The sequence below is a fragment of the Balearica regulorum genome, chromosome 2 (genome assembly GCF_011004875.1).
Source record: "Balearica regulorum gibbericeps isolate bBalReg1 chromosome 2, bBalReg1.pri, whole genome shotgun sequence".
Classification (NCBI taxonomy): Eukaryota; Metazoa; Chordata; class Aves; order Gruiformes; family Gruidae; genus Balearica; species Balearica regulorum.
In genome coordinates this window covers 31,802,374-31,823,077 of record NC_046185.1, presented here as the reverse complement: position 1 = coordinate 31,823,077, position 20,704 = coordinate 31,802,374, and the positions used below count along the sequence as shown (strand labels likewise).

General features: G+C 42.5%; 1 protein-coding gene across 7 annotated transcripts in view; it reads right to left on the bottom strand.

Moving 5' to 3' along the window:
• PAG1 (phosphoprotein membrane anchor with glycosphingolipid microdomains 1) overlaps positions 1-20,704 on the bottom strand; it is a 115,489-nt gene that overhangs the window by 30,438 nt on the left and 64,347 nt on the right. For 6 of the 7 annotated variants that reach the window (XM_075743828.1, XM_075743826.1, XM_075743827.1 and 3 more), the window contains one exon: positions 16,807-16,871. The gene's annotated coding sequence lies outside the window, so the exon portion shown is untranslated. Of the gene's footprint in view, positions 1-16,806; positions 16,872-19,326; positions 19,966-20,704 lie in introns of those variants that run through there. The other variant, XM_075743831.1, reaches the window with a different exon arrangement.

Sequence of the window (20,704 nt, the reverse complement as noted above, 5' to 3'; positions counted from 1 at the left end):
TAATGCAAAAACAGATCTAAGTCAAAACTGAACAGTCCCAAACCCCTGGTCATTTTTAACCCCTTCTAAGTCCTAACATCTCCTAAAGAGAAAACAAGTCTCTCTGAAACCATCTATCTGTGGCATTGCAGAAAATTTAAAAAAGGCCTTTGCAGCACTAAATGCTGATCTACACCACAATCTGCATTCATTCTCCAATCAACTCATTCATGCCTTGTCAGACCACGTCACCTCAAGGTCAACATATTCAAAGTTGACCTGACTTCTCCTTTCATGCCTTCCTCTTTATTCCAGAATTTTAGCAATTCCACACGAGCTGCCTCTCCTCCTCAGAAAGACATTTGGGAAAGTGGGAAGAATCCGGACAGTAGTATGAACAATTAAGTGTGTGAATTCAAGAGCTTGCTTCAAGGCAGTGGAATAGTTTCTATTAAAATGGTGGAGAATTGTAGAAAATAAAAGGATGTCACCAGTGAGGTTTTCTTAGCAGACCGTAAAACTGGATTTTCAAAGGAAGGTGAGCATAATTGCATGTGAACATGATTATGTCCCAGTGAAACAGAGTCTGCATCCTGGGGTTAATGCATGTGCATAATTATGCACCTAACTTGTCACGCAGCTAGCACATTTATTTGCCACATCCACGAGGTCTTTCTGTGTATAAACCATAGGCTCACAAATCTCCTCCAAAGGTATCTCCCATTATAAATCAGGTCCAGAGCAAATGGGTTTTTAAACTAGCAACTTGAAGCTCACAAATTCATTCCATGGTGGGTAATAGCATTACCTCCATTTTACCACCGGCAGTACAAACCCCCCCCAGCACAAGCAGGGAAAAGCGGAGCGCTGCGGCCACAGCTTGCAAATACAGGGCATCGGCTGGGCTTGGCCAGCTCCTGAGGAAGAAACCGATAATGAAGCCTCTGTGAAACAGCTCCTAGGAAAACCACCACATATTTTCCCCAGGCTTTAGCAGCCAAATAATGACTGTCTCAAATGCGACAGCAGAAAAGCTTTATCTGATAAGTGACCATGCCAAAGATTACAGCTTAATCATAGCATATTATGCTCTTTCCCACACCCCCACAATATCCCATATTGCTTTCTGGCTGCAGTGAGGTAATTAGACCACGATTATTGCATACTTTAGAGCATATAGAAATGAAAGCTGTCTTTGTGAAGCGTTTTCTAGCTCTGAGACAACTACTCCTGATAGCTTTGCTTTTCCTGGAACTAGATGCTATTTCATATTAAACACAGCCGGTTACAATTGCACTTTGCTGTTTATGTAATTCTACCATGCAAAGTCCCCTTTCCATCTTTGCAGTGCAACAACATTTTGAGCAATCCTTTTGCAAACTCAGGTAATAATAATGGAAATATAGAAAAATTCCCCCTAGCCTAGGAAGTGGGCACACAGAGTGATTGCCTCTGTGATCTGACCTAAAAGACCTCTAAAATCCATGGCAATTGTACTTGTTCTCAAACTGGTGTTTGAATCATGCCCATGAAACACAACGGATAGATAGGATTTTTCCAGAGGCTACTTCCAATTTGCAAAGGACCCTGTGAACTTATAAAAATACAAAAGATTGCAAAATATGCAGCAGAAAAACACAATGCTCTGATTGTCCCCAATGAAATGCTGCTGAAGAAGGGGGACATTTTTTTTTTTTTAAAAAAAAGACTCCTACTTAGATTGGGATTCAAATTCTGTATGTTTTGATCTCTAAAAACAGGCTTCTCTCCATCCAGATGCTATGTATGGGATCCCACCTGAGAGCTCTCACCTCTGTTCTCATCACAGGAGAAGGCTAAATGACTTCCACTGATACTTAACTTTTATATTGCTAAAATTTTAGTACTTACAGTGAGATTAACTCTACCTAAACTGAGAAATTTAAAAAATGGCTTGTATCCAACCGTCAAGACATTACAGCCTTTTAATGCACCTTGAGTGAGATCCTCCCAAAACAAAGCACACCAAAATTCAATTCCAATTTTGTAAAATCTAAGCAAAAGAATTTTCAACCTAAAACCCCCGTATTACTGAGTGCCAATGTTATCACAGAATCTACAGATATAAAAGTCTGGAAGACAGGAGTGTTCCAGGGAAGCTAAGTGATGGTCCTTGGAGGTAGAGCACAAATTACGTCAGAAGGGCCTGTTATATTTAAGATTAAATAATCTTGAAGCAAAAGAAAATTGTGAGAATTGAGCTGTGTAATATCCCACAGCAGGAGAGGCAGCAGTCAGTCTTTTAACTTAGTGACAGACCAATTTTAAGAAAACAGTGTTCACCTTGTGATGTGCTTTGTAAAGGTCATGACCTATTTCAAGCGCAAATTTCTTGTTATTCACTCTAATTGAATAATCAATAAAGTGATTTTTAACTTTTTAGCATTTGTATTTCATTAGGAATGTCAGCTTTTCTGAAATATCTGGGGCACATAGGCAGCACTTCATTGCTTGAGACAGTCCCTGTCCTGAAAAGTTTACAGTGTACCTAGATAAGACCAAGGTAGCACATGAGAGAATCCTTGTGTAAGTAACTTCCTTTTAATGAAAAAAAAATGTCAAAGACGAAGGATTCGGTGGTTTTTGAAAAGCTCCTTGGCAGAGATAAGAACTGACCCCAGGTACCTGGTGTCCCCAGCCAATGCCGCATCTACGTGATCTTCCTTTTCTCCTTCAAGTTGAAAATGCAGCCATGTGGTCCTTGAGGGAAGGTGTTGCTTTAACTTTACTCATCTAAAAATATTCTAAACTGGCTGCCTGTATGCTCTGCATGGTCAGTAAAGACTAATTTCTGCCTGTGGAGAGAGGAGCACCTTGAAAGGTGGAGGAGACTAGGTATGACCTTCACAGCTGGTCATACCTAGTCTCTTCTTACAGACCAGCGAACTTAGAGACACCTGGAATTAGGAGAGGAGAGATCTGTAAATCACGGACAAAAGCAGGGGAGGTTAACATGTGGTGACCTGCTGGCAAGGGTCTTCAGACACACTCCTTTGAGATGACCTCCCTGGTTGACACATCAGAACAGACAATGCGGCCAAGCCTTTGTGCAGTGGGAGCAGCACTGACAGACCAGGTCTTTTCATGCCCTCCCGCTGTCGCACCATTTCATTGCAATTTCTCTCTGAGACTAGCTGTCATTCTGTCCTTTCAATTGGAAGCAGAGCTGGGCCAAATGAAAACATCACTTGCTTGTGATAGTCCAGCACATCCTGCGGCTTCACCTCCCCACTGAGGTGCAGGCACTGCCCCGCTTACCAGCTGGAGCGGCGTGGGGTAGCGAGGCAAAATAAACCCCTTTCCTGCCCCCCCCACCAATGTCCTGGCACGTGATGCATTTTATTCGCCTGCTCTCCTGCTGTGGAGAGGGAAATATAAAACTCTGGGCTCAATCCCGATTGACTGAGGCAGCAGAAGCTAATCATGGGTCCTGTGGGAATGATCTATGAGATGGGTTCCCCCCACACACACCCAAACCCCTCACTCCCTCATCGTGACACACGGCAAATACAATTATAAGATCTAATGAACTGCAACTAATATAATTCTGAAAGTCTTCACAGCTAATGAAAACCAGGTCTTCCCCTTCTCAATTTAATTGAGATGTTTGGTTCATACACTGTGGAAAAGGAACCCTCCATAAAGCTATGTATGAATATTGCATTTACATATCCAGTAAATGCAGTTGCCTGTCACAGTTTTGGGCTCTTTCTCCTGACTGCTGGATATTTAATGGTCGGAAACTATCTGTGAAGGGAAATGGACTTCAGAAAATAAATACTTTCTCACATTATTTCAAGGGAAATCTCCTGCCCGAATGTCATCTACTGACTACCACTTTGCAACCTGAACTTGATATAAACAGAACATTTCCTCAACATGAATAAATCACGATCCTTAAAAATACACCCCTCTTGCACCTAAGCAAGAATCAGAAGACAGAATTTGGCCTACAGCTTGTAAACTTGAATTTGTTGCATAACAAATTAAAAAAAAAATCCTTTTCCTCCTTTCCTCTAGTCTGTTCTTTTTGCTCCCTGTTGGCACCAGTTTTTCTGCAATTTAAGCATCACTAACGCTGCGAGACTTCCCCTGCCTTTGTGCTTTTCCATGTTACTATCATTAGCATTATTTTAGCAGGAAGCACCACAATATGGGTATCACTGCAGAGAGAAGGATAAATACATCATCGTGCCTCCTGCAAAAAGTTTTGCTACTACTTTTGAGTTATGAGCTGCCAAAGCATGATGGCAGAGAAGCAATTGCTGGTAGGCAGGACAAGCAGAGCATCACATCGCTTCACACAATCAATAACCAGCCTGGCTTTTCTTCCAGGTTTCATTTTTGCGCTGACCCAAAGCATTACTTTTTCCCCACAGTACTTGGTCTTGTTAAGGTTTTGAAGGAGAAGAATAAGACTGGAATTTGATGAAAACCTATACTGGATACAGGCTAACTGCTCTCCAGGGACAGAAGAGACAGTCAAGACAGACCAGGTAAGAAGAACAGTCTTACACTGGTGATGTACGAGGGGAAGAGCAGACAAGCTCAAAACGACTGGTCAATGGTGAGCACGTCTCATTCACACAGCCGCTGAGAAGAGTCTTTCGGCTGTGCAGGTGTGACCACGGCATGCACACGCACCCGCACACACACTAGAGGCCTGGGCCCACGTCCATGTGTGTGCACACCACAAAAGCAGCTACTGCCTCCACTCCTGCATGGCCAGGAAGCCTCCACCTCTGTCATCTTGCCTCCTTCTGCTACCTTCAGCAACCCTCTGCCACCTGCAGAGCCTCATTCCTCCTTCCACAGCCACCTCCTCCTCCTCCTTTCCAGAGGCCACGCCGGTGTTGCCGCAGCTCCGCGAGCGGCCATCGGTTCTCCACCCATCTCAAGGCTGGTGCTGCTGACAGGGCACCACCACCCCGGCCATCAGCTGAGTGTTTCTCACCCTGGGCAACATTTTTGTTTTAGCACTTCTTCCCCCCGAATTATTTTTCTATAGTAATATACCAATCAAACATACTCACACCAACTCCTTATAAAATTACACGTACTGATATGAACATCTATTGATTATTTTGGCTATGGCCTATTAATATTAAGATGCCCAAGTGGTGAAAAAAGGCAGGGCATGTCGGAAATACAAAGAGCAGATGACAAGATATACATGAAAACGTTCTCTCAGAGAGACGAACTGACAGGAATTAAGTAATAGGACTGCTTACCTAAGCTGTGATAAATAACGTTAAAAGTAACACACGAGACACAAACACATACACGATAATGAGAAGTCAGCTCAAGAACATATACAGCTACACTACACCCTCCCCCCTTCAACAATTTCAACAGCTAGGTATCTTTTACAATTTACCATTACATCACTGTTACAATACCCTGTTCAGGTCTGATTTTCCTTCACCAAGCAGTCTGGATTTCATCTGCTTTATCTTTATTCTTTGAGAAATTTCCCATTCTCAGGCCTGCTGTAATACCCTCCTGAACATGGCTCATTTTAAAGGACAACCTAACACTATATGGTGAACAAACCTTTTTTTATCCTTTTTCCATCACTTAGGGAGACAGTTTTATTGTAAAGCATTCAGATTCTGCAGAAGGAAACAGTTTTCAAAGAAAGCACTCACAAATCCAGAGGGTGACCATTAGTGATTGAACACTGAAACATTTACAGGTTAATTTGCAGGTTAATTTGATGGCAGCAATAGTAAATACATTTTTCCTTTTGTTGAAAGATTTTTTTGACTACGACGAACAGCTGGCTAACTGCCTGAAGAGCAGAGGTCATCCAGCTCTGCATTCACTTAGACACAATATCAAATTGATGCGCTACTTTCAGAAAAACAACCTTGCCATCCTTTTTGAATTTTCCGCTCACTTGCAACACATGACCATAGACCTTAGTTTGGGGCAGCTGCTAAACTACTTGCTTTGCTATGTATTTCCATGAGTTATTCAACCAACAGGAGAAATGCAAGACTGAGTCTGGCTGGAAGAAAGCAAAAACAACAGAAAGATTCATCACTCTCTTTACCTCAGTTTCACAAGTCTAAAAATAGCAGAAGGGAGCTAACAGATATTACGTGGGCAAGAATGAGAATAAGATTGGTGAGGGAAAATTTATTCATAGAAAAGCCCTTATTTTGGAATGGTTACACACAAGCATGCACTGACCCAAATAGATCACGGCTCCTATCATTCCCTAGGACATGCAAACAGATAAAATGCTGACGTGCACCAAAAAGGTTTGGGGCAAAAAAAGGAAGCAAAATCTACGCGGAAACCGCCAAAAACAAAAAAGCAGAGCAGCTGATACACAACTGCTAATAGGCAAAGACAGCACTGCTGGCAAATGCAGGTGAAGTGAAGGCAAGGAAAAGGCAAAATGATGGAAAATTCTAAGGTCAGCCCAAATGGATGGAGAAAACAAGCCAGTTACTACAGAGTACCTACTGCTGTCTCAGAAGGACAGTCATTTGACCCATTTCAGGATGCCCAATTTATTCCACTGTGCTGGTGCTGTCCAGTGATCAAGCCTCAGGGCCACTGATCTGCCCCGGTGCAGCTTTCTGACTGGGCTTGATTGCCCACGTTGCCGTTCTGTGGCTCTGCAGATGAAACCGCAGGATTGGGAGACCATGGGAACTGCAGGAGATTTGTGCCCTTCTGGGGTGGCAGCTGGAGACCAAGGCGCATAGCCTCTGGCATTTAAACCAGCATTCAATACCCTCTCTTTAGGCAGATGAAACCTGCATCTGGACGTGGTTGGCAGACATGGCACAGGACCTACAGAAAACTCACATGCTTCTCAAATAGCTATTAGAGACTAGGAAAAATGTCCCAGGGCTTCTCAAACGGCACCAGCTGCTTCTGCGTGGGCAGCTGAAGGGGGCCCTGACTACAACAGGGCCTGAAGGTGCCTTGCAGGTACTTGCCTAAATTTAGGAGTTTTCATTTGCACTTGCATCTCATACCAGTAACGTCATGCTTGATTGTTACAAAAATCTTCCTCTACAAGCATTTCCTACACAAGGCTGAATGCTGTTAGCACTAAATCCGGTTATGCAGGGATGAAACATTTTAGTCTAGTATCAGAAGAACGCTTTTCTGCAAGCAGAACTATGCCAGAGCATCACACTCCTTCCAGCTGGCAGGACAAAAAATGAATGTCCAGATTTTCAGAAACATTCACTACCACAGACCCTGTAATGTTTAATTATCTGATGGTGCTTAGGACTCCGGGTAGAGAAGAAAAGAAGCAAATAAAACCACATGAATCTGGCCATTGTATGAATATTTAAGATCCCTCTACTGGATCATCAATGTGTGGGCTCATATCAACATTGCCTTAAACATCCCTATGCAGCTACAGAATGCAAAGCAAACAACTGTCAAAAGACCCATGTTCGGGGAGGGGAGGGGAAGTTCTTCTCCTCTCATGAATATTTTTATCATTTCCTTGTGATTTTTCCCCATTAAAATGTTAGGTTACTGCAAAGAGATAGGTATGCAGGGAACTTCTGGCCCAGTTCTGTTCCCAACTGCTCTCATACAATAACCGCAGGCAGAATACTGTCCCCTCTGTGGAATTATGTGCAATTCTAGGTTTCTTTTTATTTAATGCAACATTAACGTACACATCTACATGCTACCATTAAATCTGCATTAGAGGCAACTATTTGCCCAACTAATTTACGTAAAAGTAGAATAAGTAATAAAGCATTTTATTATACAGTTAAAGAGACCAGCAACATTTATAAAGCTACAAGAAAATGCAGAGACCTTAAGAAAAATACAAAAGTATTCTTGCTGCAACAGAAGGTTTCCAGGAACATCAAAAACCGCAAGTCAAGTCATGGACTTCTTTTGTAGGCTTTTCTCGCTTTAATACTGGTGTGTCGCTATGAAAAATAGCTAAGTGTCCTGCAGTTAGTGCTAAGCATTAGTTACTATTTTGTGAAAGTAAGTTGAAACTTAATTGTCAGCCTTCGGTGTAAATCTGCTGAGATTTAGTCTCTTCCCAGAGTAAATCTATTATACTTCAGTAAATAGATGGGATATAAATAAAGTAGGAGCTCTGTGGCGTTTAAAACAGGAATTGCTACTGTATTAACAGGCTTATGGCAATGTTACTTCTTAGAAGTATTTGTTTTAAAGTCTCAGCAGGCTCGTCGTGATGCCTATTGTGTAAAACCATCTGCCAAACAGACAGAATCGATCTCCGAGTGTGTCCTGCTTGGTTTGTAAATTTACCTACTGTGGCTAAGTACATAACTCATTATTAAAAACAGTCAGACCTGGTCTTTCCTGAGGGTAAACTAATGTTTCTCATCATCCTTAAAAAAACACACACAACGAGAGATAAGGAACAGGTAAGACATTTAAATAAGAGCCATTATTTGAAAGACTTACTCCCATGGCCTGAATCAACATGCAAACGTGGACTCCCAATCATCTTCACAAGATAATTATAATTCATAATTGGCACTTCTAAAGAGTTTTCACAGAGCTGCGCAAATATTGACTAATTAGCCACGCCAGAATCCTGTGGGGTAGGTGAGCAGCTACACTAACCCCCTTTCGTATCTGAGCAAATTGCTGGGGAGAAAAACCCCGACCCTCGCCCGCCGGAGGGGCTGAGAAGGTGGGGGGGTTTCCAGCCCCACGCCCCTCGCCCACCCCCTGTTGCTCCCACCGCCGCCGTGTTACCTGCCTCTCTCTTCTGGAGAGCAGATGAGAAGAGCTCTGTTTTAGCAGAGCTCTGGAAATTGTGGCCAAACCTCAGTTCGTTATCAAAAGTCCTGTTAAACAAAAGGTCTAGATATTCAAATGTCAAAACAAAGCCTGAGGATTTGATACAAGTACATGCAGTATTTACATGAGGACAGTAGCCTCTTCTGCTGAGGAACGGTCAAACAACGATGTACTGCACAATTATGGCTTATTCCCAGAAACTAAATATTACATGGGTACTTGTAACTAAATAGTAGAAAACGAGCTCCACATGTATGGAGTAAGACATTTCTTTATTTAAAATTCAGAGAAATCTTATTATCCACTGTGTGCCCACAATGAAGGGTGAAGAAAGTGTGGAAGTCCTGGTAAAGCCTCCAAGAGGCTCTACCTTCATCATATAATAAAACACAGAAGGCAAACTTGATGTCATTAACTCAAAAGAAGAGTCTAAAAACAGAGTGAAGAACCTTGGAGGCCACAGCATCTAGAAAGCCAAATACGCCACTGAATATTGCCTCCATTAAATCCATCTCTTCAATTAAATCGCCCTTAGGAAAGCAATGATCAGTCATTAGTGTCTCAGGTTTTCTGGTTTAAACCAGCAAACACTAATGATGGCTTTATTCCAGAGCTTTGTTATTAATCACCACATTCAGGGGTGACAAACAGGCCTTTTCCAAGTAATTGTATTATCACAAGCTTACAACGTATACAATACACACAATATGACCCATTTTTATTTGGTGTAATCCTGCTTTGTCTATTGAAGCCATTGGTTATATGTTGCGTCTAATTTCAGCTACAATCTCTTTAGGGCAAAGATTGTGTCCCTGTGGTTTTGTAAAGCCTCATTCACAGTTATAATGGCATATAAATTAAATAAATAAAGAGAAATCATGAATGTGGGAATTTTTTCTCCGTTTATCAGGAATTCACAAGTGAGGATTTACATATTTTTAAATGGATTTTATTAAAGTAGTATCTTCCAGAAATCTGGTTCTCTTCTGTTGTTTGGAAATTGGGAGATGCTTTTTAATTTAACTACCACCACGATCTAGGTAAAAACAATAACAGGCCAAATCAAGTTAGTGTGGTGACTAGTTGAATACTAACTAAATCCAGGGTAATTCCGTTCTTCAGCCTGGTTCATGTGTAACTGCTTCTGAGACAAGCAGGTTTCCATCCCTGGTATAGGGCATTAACATGATGGTATTTTCACTACTGCATTAGTTATCTACTCTGAGCACGGCTAGACAAAACAAATAGTAGGAATAGGGCAGAACTGGATGCTCTAACGAGCAAAATTCATCAAAAAACGCCCAAACCAAGGGAGTACAGATTTGGCAGCTTGGGCTGCAATACAACAAAAGGGCAGAAAGGGCTTCTCTGCTCAGAAGGTTTCCATTGGTGGAAAGAATGGAGAAATAGTCCAAAAAACTTACTAACATTTTCTAAATTTGGCATTCCTGGCCACTTGCCCCCCACATGCTGGAGCAGGGGCTGGGGATCACAGCCACAGCCAGAAACACACCAGTTATACAGAAGAGGCATAAGCCAAAGCAAGTCTATAATAACACTCTGTATGCCGCATTTCTTTTGTGTGCACATTTTTTTTTCCTCTTCAGGAGGAAGAGAGGAAAAAAAAAAGTGGCCATTTTTATCTCTCTATAGAGAAATATGTTCATGAAAACAAACGTTCAGCCTGCTCTGAGGCTTCGATGAGCAGCTCAGAGGACCTCAGGAGGCTGCTGGGCTCCTGCACCTGGAGCTGGCAAGTTCGTGAAAACACGGGGCGACTTTGGTCTGTAAAAATAAAGGGTCAAGACTAGGGTGAGTGGCTCTTTTCTGGTACACCAGCATTCATCTACAGTAGGTAAAACACAGCAATACTGGTAAAATGAGTCGGCTGTGTTACTAGAAATGTTAATTGTCCTGGCTAGCCCTCTGCCCATAGAGACCTGCAACTTCACGTGCCTGTAAGGTGAGGGCTCTGGTCTCTACGGCTGGACATTCCCCATCCTTCAAGATGCCAAGCCCAGCTCCTTGAACTCATAATTTTTCTTGTTTTCCTTTTTGGTTAACAAAACTAAAATCTGTAAAAGGAACAGTGTGTAAGGTCAACTCTGTACCCGAGGATGGAAAACACACCCATTTGCAGAGTTAATAATGTGTCCTAAAATGGCCAGTCACCCTCAAAGGACATTAGCATGTAATAGCAGCTGCTCATCCTCTGAGTGCAGACCAGTGCTGGAAAGAAGTGCTGAGAGGCTTTGTCCTAGAATTACGTGTCACTGGTTTAAACATTATGTGAGGAAATTACTTTAATTGCCTGTATCAGTCCTGAAATGGTCCTCCATTGGTCGTTATCATGGTAGGAGTAGTGCAAATGCCTTTCTCTGGTCAGGGTGTTGTTTAAGAAGAACATGTTCATACCGGAATCTCTAGAAAGTCTCACCACAAAATGAAATGAAAGAAAATCATGCCAGTAAAATAGCTTTGCAAAAATATTAGCTAGCAATGATAGTTTTTTGACCACAAGTCTTACGTACGAAGATCTGGTTTCTTGCAAGTATGAGCACTGAAAGAGCAAGAATTGTTATTTTTGAGATAAATGTTACAATTCAAATGTCACCAACCATATTAAAGGCATTTGCAATTGGCTCTGGGATTTAAAGAAAAAAAGAAAAAAAAAAAGACTTACACTGTCATAGGAAGGTTGGTGGTGATCAGAGTGCTAATGACCATGAGAGAAACATGAGATTTTTTTTTTCTTAAGCATCATTATCTGGTGGCCTTGAGTGCTAATCAAAACAAGGACTATAATGCCTGCTTTAATGGGGTTTGTCTCAGTAATGCTCCTAAATGGAATAAACTACATTAAACGCAGACAAGCTACGAAAAGAGATAAATGGCAAAACAATACACTGAAAAACCTAAAGATACTTTTAATCTGCTATTAACTGAGTTACCATCCATGGCATTCGCAGTTAACTGCGGTTTTGTAATCCATTTGCTGAATTGTACAACTAAAATAGAAATGTTGCTGTCCTCCTGTTTAAAACAACACATTAAATAAGGTCCAAATTAACCTCCAGAATGGCTGGTTTGGCACATACTGTACTACAACACGCTGCATATCTGTTTTCTTCTTTAAAAACAAGGAAAGCATCTCCCCTGAAGTTTTTTCCTAAAGTAAATAGAGGGAATCTGTCCCCACCGAGGTAGTCCTGCACATAAGCTGAGCCTCCGCACATCACAAGGATGCTCTGGCAGATCAAAGACCTCACACGCTCCCTCACCGACCACTGCCATTCCCCATGGCTGCAGTGCTGCGGGGACACACGCTAACTGGTCTCAGCAGGCTTCAGATCGTCCTCTTAATGTTTACAGAAGGAGGCAGTGCACGCCAAGAAGATTAATTCATCGCCATCGTCCTCTTCCTCCTCCTCGTTCCTTTGGCCTTGCTCATCTCTCCTCCACATATGCTGGCCCGATGCATACCCATCCTGAATTTCTTCAGCTCAATACCCCAGAAGATCAGTTACATCTGAATCCCTCAAAAGCAATTAAATAGGTTTTCTGATATATCTGTTTTCCTATTTCCAACAGCAAATATATATATATAAAAGATATATATTTTTTTTTCTATATTTCCAATAGAAAATAGACAGGAGAATCCTCAGCAGCTGAGGGGGCAGTGCAGACTATAGGATTTTGGACAAATCCTGCAGGAAGAGGTGACAATTCACAGATACACTGACAGTCAAAAGTATAGAGGTAGTGACACTTTTATGCTCATTTAGAGACCAGAGTGGAATGTTTCCAGGGGTCCAGTCTTGGAAAGATGGATTAGCTCTTTGTTCATGGTGTACACAAAATGTAGGATCATGCACCTTATCTTGAGGAAATTTTCAATAAAGGTCTTTAAAAACGGAAGCTGTAGCTTAATATATTATATAATTAATTCTGTGATTAATGGTTTCCCTCAGTATTATAGAGAAAAATTTTCTATGGCTTGTATTGCTTTTGTAAAACGGTTGCTCTCCTGCTCCCAAGGGACTGCGAAAGGTCAGTGGTGTTGAATATACATGATTTATAAAGTACTCTGGGATGAGAGGTGCTGTGTAAATGTAAAATATTATTAGAGCATACTCTCCTTAATTGACATACATACACTGAAATGGAATTGGCTGTGCCACAAGAGCAGAACTAAGAAACCAAGTTAGTCTGATGACAGCGGATTGTCTAAGGCTACTGACAGTCTACGACAGCGCAAGTATAAATTCATCTCACAGAGACATTTACCCAACGCCAAAAGTTATTGCTGTTCATCTGGAATAGGTGATGTGTAGATATGAATTTCAAGACTGTGATACGTAGAAATTACTAAGTAGGCAAAGATCACAGATTACTCTTTTCCATGATGAAAAAGCAGCTTCTGAGGCAGCGGTAGGCATGGGAGCTCCCGTGTAGCCCATCCACCTTCTGCAGAAATGCTGCCTCACACAAGTAAGTTCTCCAGTGTATGCCAGAGATGCTTGGGATGCCGCGGTCCTCACGTGCTTTGCAAAGCCACCCTCAGATGGCACTTCTGGACTCAAAATATGCATACTATATATTCCTGGCTTTGATGGAGGCTTCCAAGCTCCCCTTGCAGATTTGAACCTTGGTATTTGTTCACTTACAGCCATAACCAAAGAGGCTTCCTAAAACCTAGTCTCTTACCAAACTGAACAAGAATGAGCCAGACTGATTTCCCCTCTCAGGGAATCATAAATTATGCTTTTTGGGATCAATTCCAATTTCTTTCTTTCTTCTGACCACAATGGTCTATACTTTAACACTGCAATAAATATTCGGTTTGAACTAGATTTTTAAATATTTTTAACAGCTGGGGCAATGACATTATTACTCCACTTTACCGTAAATGGAAAAACTCTCATTGCCCCTCCCAAACAAAGACAGAGATTGCAGATCATATTCTGAATTCTTCTCAAAACCTAGGCCAAAAGATCTCACCAGCACAGCCTGTTCCCCTTCACATTATTATTCCCACTCTCACAGATTCTTTTATCTAATTCCCTTTCTCCCTGAAGTTTACACTGTCATTCCAAACATTTTTCAACTGCACTTCTCTTCCCTCCTCTTAAATTCCCTATCTCTCATCAGCCATCTAAAACCCTTCTTCAAAGAATGCTATTTGCTTTTAGAAAAACAATGCTATGAATTCAGCACTACAGAGTAATCTGTTCCTACCTTTTCTCCTGTGTGAATATAAGCCATTTCAAATCCTCTTTTTAGGGGAAAAAAAAAAGAAAGCACAATATGGCACTTAAGCAAAAGTATATGAGCTTCCTGCTTCTAAAGGGAAAAAATGAAGTTCTTACTTTTGAATTTATTCATGCTTTCCCATGAAAAATGATACATCTGTCTGGGAGGTAAAAAAAGATTTGGATTATCTATATTCAAGAGAATAGTTACAGGAAGTTATTGCATAAAATGACTGATTCTCTACCAACAGAAGTTTTATTCAAGGATAACATCAAAATTATTCTCATCTATGCAAAATGCTTCTCATCCACACAAAAAAGGCTCTTAATTTCCTCTACACTGAAAAAAATGCTATTGTATTTTTTCTCTTCACTGATGACTTGAGTATTTGGTTTCTTCTACTTTCTTTGGATAGTTTTTACTCTTAATAGATTTGCTCATTTGGCTACAGCTAAATTGCTGTAGTAATGGCAGACAATGACAGTCTTAGGCTACGCTATACATGATTAATCTGTGCTCCAACTGAAAGCATTTATCATCTGAGGGCTACCCTTCCTGTCTGTCTTTTCCCTGTGCTTCCAGTTCTCCTTTCCTAACAAGGAGAATGCCAAAAATCAGTATGGGTTTTTAACCTAGGGAATGACATTTTTAGCTCTGAGGCCTATGTGTAAATGTAAATTTCCAGCTGTTAGAACAAAGAAATAGCAAATGTGAGGCAGATGTTAATATATTACCCATTGTTAGCAATACAAGCAAAAATCAACTTTAAAAAATTCCCCAGCTATTCCAGTAATGAAAGCTTACTTGCTTGGGCATTTACATAGACCTGTGCCTACAGAAATAAGATCTAACTAGTTTCTCGCAATCCATGGAGTCTAGTCAAATCCTCGGTGTTGTTTCTTCCTCTTCTCATGTTAACTATCAAAGGGCTAGAAAATATAGCCAGTGAAATTATCTCCAGATGTTTCTTCTGCTTACCAACCTGATGAATGCCCAAAGACCATTTAGGGTCTCTACTTAACATTTACTGCACAATAAAGTCAAGTCGTATCTGGAGGATTCTGTATCCTATGCTACAGCAGGACCATATTCAGCATCAAAAGTTAAATCCCATGTCTGGTTTCTATCAAGTACCACTTGACCATAAGTCTTCATGCACTTATGGAGCCACTGTAGGCAAATGAGCAACCGCTCTGAGCTCCCCAAGAACTCTGCTTTCCTTTGAATCCACCAACTGAAAAACCCTGCAGCACGTCTGTGAATGAAATAAGGTGCTTCTTGCTGTATCCAGTATCTTTGTTGCTTCTACCATCTTCTAACCCTTGGAAACTTCTGAATTAACTGTCCTGGCATGGTGAACGCAAGTCATAGCCAGAAGCACGGAGGAACATGGATATGCAGAGCATACTTACGGCTTACATTCTCCTCCAAGGTCTCCAGCCTCTCTGTAGCTCTTACATATCACATATCTCTCCTCATCTCATCTCTCTTACCTCACATCATCCCTCCCATGGACCACAGATCCCCATGAATCCTGAAAGTCCTTCCTTCTAATGTTAATACAGCAGTGACTTCTGATCGTTTTGTGTCAGGCACATTTGTGTTTGTAATTCCTTTCACGCTAGGCAATTCATTAAGGGCTCTGTTTTGATTACCAAAATGTGTGAACACAACTTTGTATCTCATCTATACAGGGTCACTCTTATGTCAGCTCGTTTTTGGCTGTGACAGTCTTTTCCCATCCTAAAGGCAAAACAATGTTTACATTTGGTTAGCTAAAATATTTACATTGCACATTCAAATGATGCATTTTCCCAGTGACAGGGCTTTCTCTGGTATTTCCTCCTGTACCTACTGAGCAGCGGAAACAGATGATTAAGATGAATATTCCGGGTGTCTCTAAACAAGCAGCTGAAGGAAACAAGCAGCACAGCTATGCTATACTAACACTGCTGGACTTTGTAATATCCATGCAGGCTGTGTAATCTGCCTAGCGCTGCATGTAAGCCAGACTTTTAGGCCCCCGAATTGGAAGAGCTACACAATTTCCAGTCATCATATTTCAAATAGATTCTTCATTTATTGACCGTTAATTTGTTCACTCGGTGCGTGAGGTAGAGTAAAACACGACAGATGTAGGTCCTGGGAGCGGAGGTAAGAATGATGCTGTTTGCTGATCATGTCTGCCTGCGCATAAAAGCCTCGAGCGCATCGTGTCAGGGGGGGTGGGTGGTGCAAAGATGATGGGGGCTGCTACCCAGCAGGAGAAGAGAGAAGTGAAGTTGAGAAGGAAAGGTGACGCTAAAGCTGGCAGGGGAAGGCCACAAAGCGATGGTATTTCTAGGAAATACACTGGACTCTCCTGTTTTAATTTAACAGTTCAAAGTTGAACAAAATACTGCAAGTGATGCTGCGCAGGGACCTGCTGCACCGAGAGGTACACCAGACACACAGCACGATCCTTTCCCAAAGGGACTGCGGGAGGCTCGCAGGACAGAAAGTACGCATGTAAAACTTCATACGACAGCGAAGGTCAACATCATTTAAGACATATTATTATCTACACAGTAAACAGTTCATTTTGCTCACGTTATTTGTTAGTATTGAACAACGAAGGACCACCATATGCAAGTCCTTCCAAGAAGAAATCAGATGCAGAGTGAAGCAACTTCTCACGTGGTAACTCCGTAGCAAGGCAAAATCAGGATGAAGAACTTAAAAAAAAAAAAAAAAAAGGCTCTCAGTGGGGGCATTCCTTACCTTACAGCACCGTCCACGCAAGTCTTCATGCAGGCTCTCCCAGGGAGGATGCAAAAGCTTCTGGGCTGAAAAAAAAGATGCAGTGCCGGTTAAGAAGTTATGGCAAAGGCCCTGCCTGTGCTTACGTCCATCACAAACTCTGCTGCAATTTTTGTTTACAGAAACATATACAATAGATGAAAGTCGACTGTGTAAGCAAAAGTCATCTATTTTAAATTGACCCTGCCTGCTCAGTGTCATATACTCTGGAGGAAATGGGTTATAAAAGTCACTGTATAAATGAGGCACACAGCATTCAGCAAACGAACTTTAAGCAGGATAATTTTATGTATGGGACACGTACTTGCTCCGCTTTTTTAAAGTAACAGCGAATGAAACTTTGTCAGTTAAAACACAGCAGTAAAAGTAAACATAATAGGCTTTGCACCAGTGTAAGCCAGCATATTCATGATGATAAATGACCAATTTTGATTTAACACAAAACCACATTTATCCACAGATATTTTTATTTCCTGATAAGAGTGCCTATAATAAAGCGTCCACTGAAAAACAACTGTCAATTGCAACCCCTTTAATTATTCTGGTTCCATTTTTTTGCTTGTGTAGACAAGCTCTGATTTGGATTTCCACACTTGCTGGTCCCTGACAAGCTCAAGAAAATCATTCAGCCGCACAGAATCTAATCTAGGGTCTCACTTCTCTCTCTCCTGGAGGTAATGACCATAAATATCTCTAATTTGATAGATTAAAAAAAAAATAAACAGGTCTAAATATGCTTATTATTACTTTCAAATATTCTTCTTTACTGTAGCAGGTGTTGTTCCCTGATGGGAAGGGCATCGTTACAGCACTGATGTCCAAGTGGCAGGATGCGGGGTCCAGCATCATCCCTCCAGCCCTGCTGCACGGCTGAGGGGGCTGGGGAGCGGGGACCTGGCTGGAGCCCGCAGGAGCCCTCTCCTCAGTGAGGAGGGGCACATGGGGAAAGCCTGTACGGAGGGAGCAAACAGGCTCATTACCTGCCCACACGGTGCCCGACCTCGGGGGGGCTGCGTAGGGATGAGCGGGGTGGACACTCCTGCACAAAGGGGATGCTGCAAATCCCCGGGCCAAGGGCCAGGACAAGCCCAGGTGCACGCTTTGAGCGAGCAGTTAGCAGCCTCGTGGTTTTAATTTAACACTTTTAAGCGTTATTTCCTTCCGCCACCCTTGCGGTTACACAGCTTGCAGCTCCTGGCCTTTGGCTGCCGGGCAGCAAAGCTCTGCCGATTTTGGCAGAGGGACGTCCAGCGTGATAGGCAGCGGCTGCCGCTGTCACTAGCAGGATGTTTTCCGGAGTTTCTCCTACAAGGCAATGTGTTTATTCTTTGAAACAGTTGCTCCCTAAAGATTAAAACTGAACAGGAGCACAAAAGCAGCGTGTGTCCTCTGGGGCTGCTACGTGCCATCGGGTACGAGCTGTGTTCTCCCGAATTACACGCAATGAACAGTGCTGCACTGGCAGCAAAACTCAAGTCCTTCAGCGCACAAATTATACTCTCCTCTTTTTCACCCCCCTCCCTTAGAAAAAATTGACAAAAAAAATCCCCCAATATTTTCCAAACGCCACTTGTGACATTAAGAGCTCCAGATCTGGAGTTGTGTCGGGGGGTCCCCGCTGCAGCTGAACCCATTCACCCCGAAAGTACATCAACCTGGGCGTGTAAAAACAACAACAGCCACAGCTCCAAGGCATGCTCTTTTAACACCACGTTCGTTATCATCCCCAAACAGCAGTACACACTCTCAAAAATATACTTAACAATTACAAGGGATAGACAGCAAAAAGAACAGCAAAAGACCTGGAGAAATGCTCAGATAAAATATAGCTTTACTTTAAAACTAGAAAAATAATAGCAATTTAAAAATTACTAAAAATATCATCGAAGGAGTAAGAACACAGGAGAAATATCTGCACAACAACATAAAATCTGTTTAGCAGAGCCTGTGTAATCTTAGTTATTACAAAGAGGCTGAAAAAATAAATGTTACAACGATTTTTCTTTCTGCTGAGGTGTGTGGAACAAATGTTAATTTTTTACCCCTGCACGGGATGTTTTCTACCGTGGCGAGTACCTGCAGGGGGGAGAAACTGTCTCTGGGAATAGGAAAAAGTATTTACCTTGCCTAATGGCTATATGTTAATGTATTTCTATTAGCAAAATCCATTTAATATTGCATATATATAGCTTCTAGCTTAGAGAGTAAGAAAGCTGGAGAAGGAGACTAAACGGTCTTTTCTTCCTCTGATGGGAACACATACAGATTTTCTCGTTACTGGTAATGCGAACTAAGCCCATATAAAGGGGAAGAGACAAACTTCAATAACCCTCAGCTGCAGCACGATGCCACATGAAGCTTTATTCTCCTAAGGAGTACGGCAGACTTTACAACTTCTCCTCCGTCCGTATCACCCATATTTTAAAGAATAAGCGAATAGCAGCAATTGCTACTGTGCTACTATAAAGATAAACCCCTTACCTTCGGTTAACAAGGACTCCTCGTGCCAGACCCTGTTTGCATTGTGCAGAAGACACCAGGAGAAGCTATTAGCGAGGCGCTATCAAACTCCCTCTTGCCGTTAATGCAGCTCTAAGAGTTTCTGGCCCCCCATCCTCAGCCGCTCGCCGATTCCGTATGCGCAGCGCAGATCCCCACCTTCTCCGGCTGCCAAGCCGGCCGCAGCCTGCGAACAATGCCGCCTCTGTCAGCCCGCCGAACGAGCACTGGCACAAAGACACGCTCGTGTACAGCCCCGGACTTTTTCTTTTTCTTCTTCTTGGAGTATGGGCCGATGAGAACGGATGGGAGAAAAATGCTTATGTATTTGTGATTAGCCAAAGCTTTGTTACGTTCAGGAGGAGTGAGATGGTGTCGGAGCAGGACGGGCACCCCGGCGCCTAGAGGGGAGATGAAATCTGCCCTGGCGAGAGTGCTCCCTGCCTCGCTTCGCACATTTTTGTTTCAGATCCGTGGGTGGCTGCGTGAGCAAGCAGCCGAAATAGGGGAGGAGTCACACAAAATGCAATTTATGACTTGAAGCCTTGTCTGCCTTTTCGAGAGCAGGACGGAGAGGCGAAATCGCGGCGCGATGACATAGCAGCGTGCCTTACGCATCCCACCTGCCACCGCCCACCTCCCCAAACTGGTTGGGAAAGCTCCCCTCCCTGCTGAGGTGTTATCCCTGGCACAGAGCATGGACGCGGCGGCTGCTCTCACACCGCTCGGAAACCACACTCCGGAGAGCCTCTGAGCACGCTGGCTGTTCGCTCCCTCCCCACGGCATTACCAGTTCAGTTTTCAAGAAGGCATGATGCTTCACAATCTTAACGAGCGACTGTAGGATGAGACAATGAATGACATCCTCAGCAGATGTTTACAGCTGTCACTAGGAAGGGAGGAAGACGGCAGCATTTTGAATCCCAGTTTTCTGCAAAGCTCCCCTTGGAAATCAGAGAGGCAAACAAGAAAGTCCTTTTAAAATCAGACGCCTGCATTTTTCTTGTTTTGAAAGTACTCTTGTGTGCACATTGCACACATTTCACCCAACTTCAGGTTTGTTTTCTTTCCTATCAGAAACCAAGAAGTGAGCTGGCCTGGCTCCAGAGAAGCTGGTGATAATCCCTGCTGAAACCAAGTGGAATTTTACAGTTTAACTCAAATATTCCCAAACCAAGCTCCACGATAGATGGTAGCTGTTTCAGATTCCTCCACGTTAATGATAGTTCAGATCTTAAAACACTGCAACTGAATAGAACAGCAAGCAACAAGGTGTTTTCTTCTGGAAGCAAACACCAAGGGACACGCAGCCCTAGGGTGCAGCACAGCTATGAACTCATTCCAGGTCCCTGATGAACCA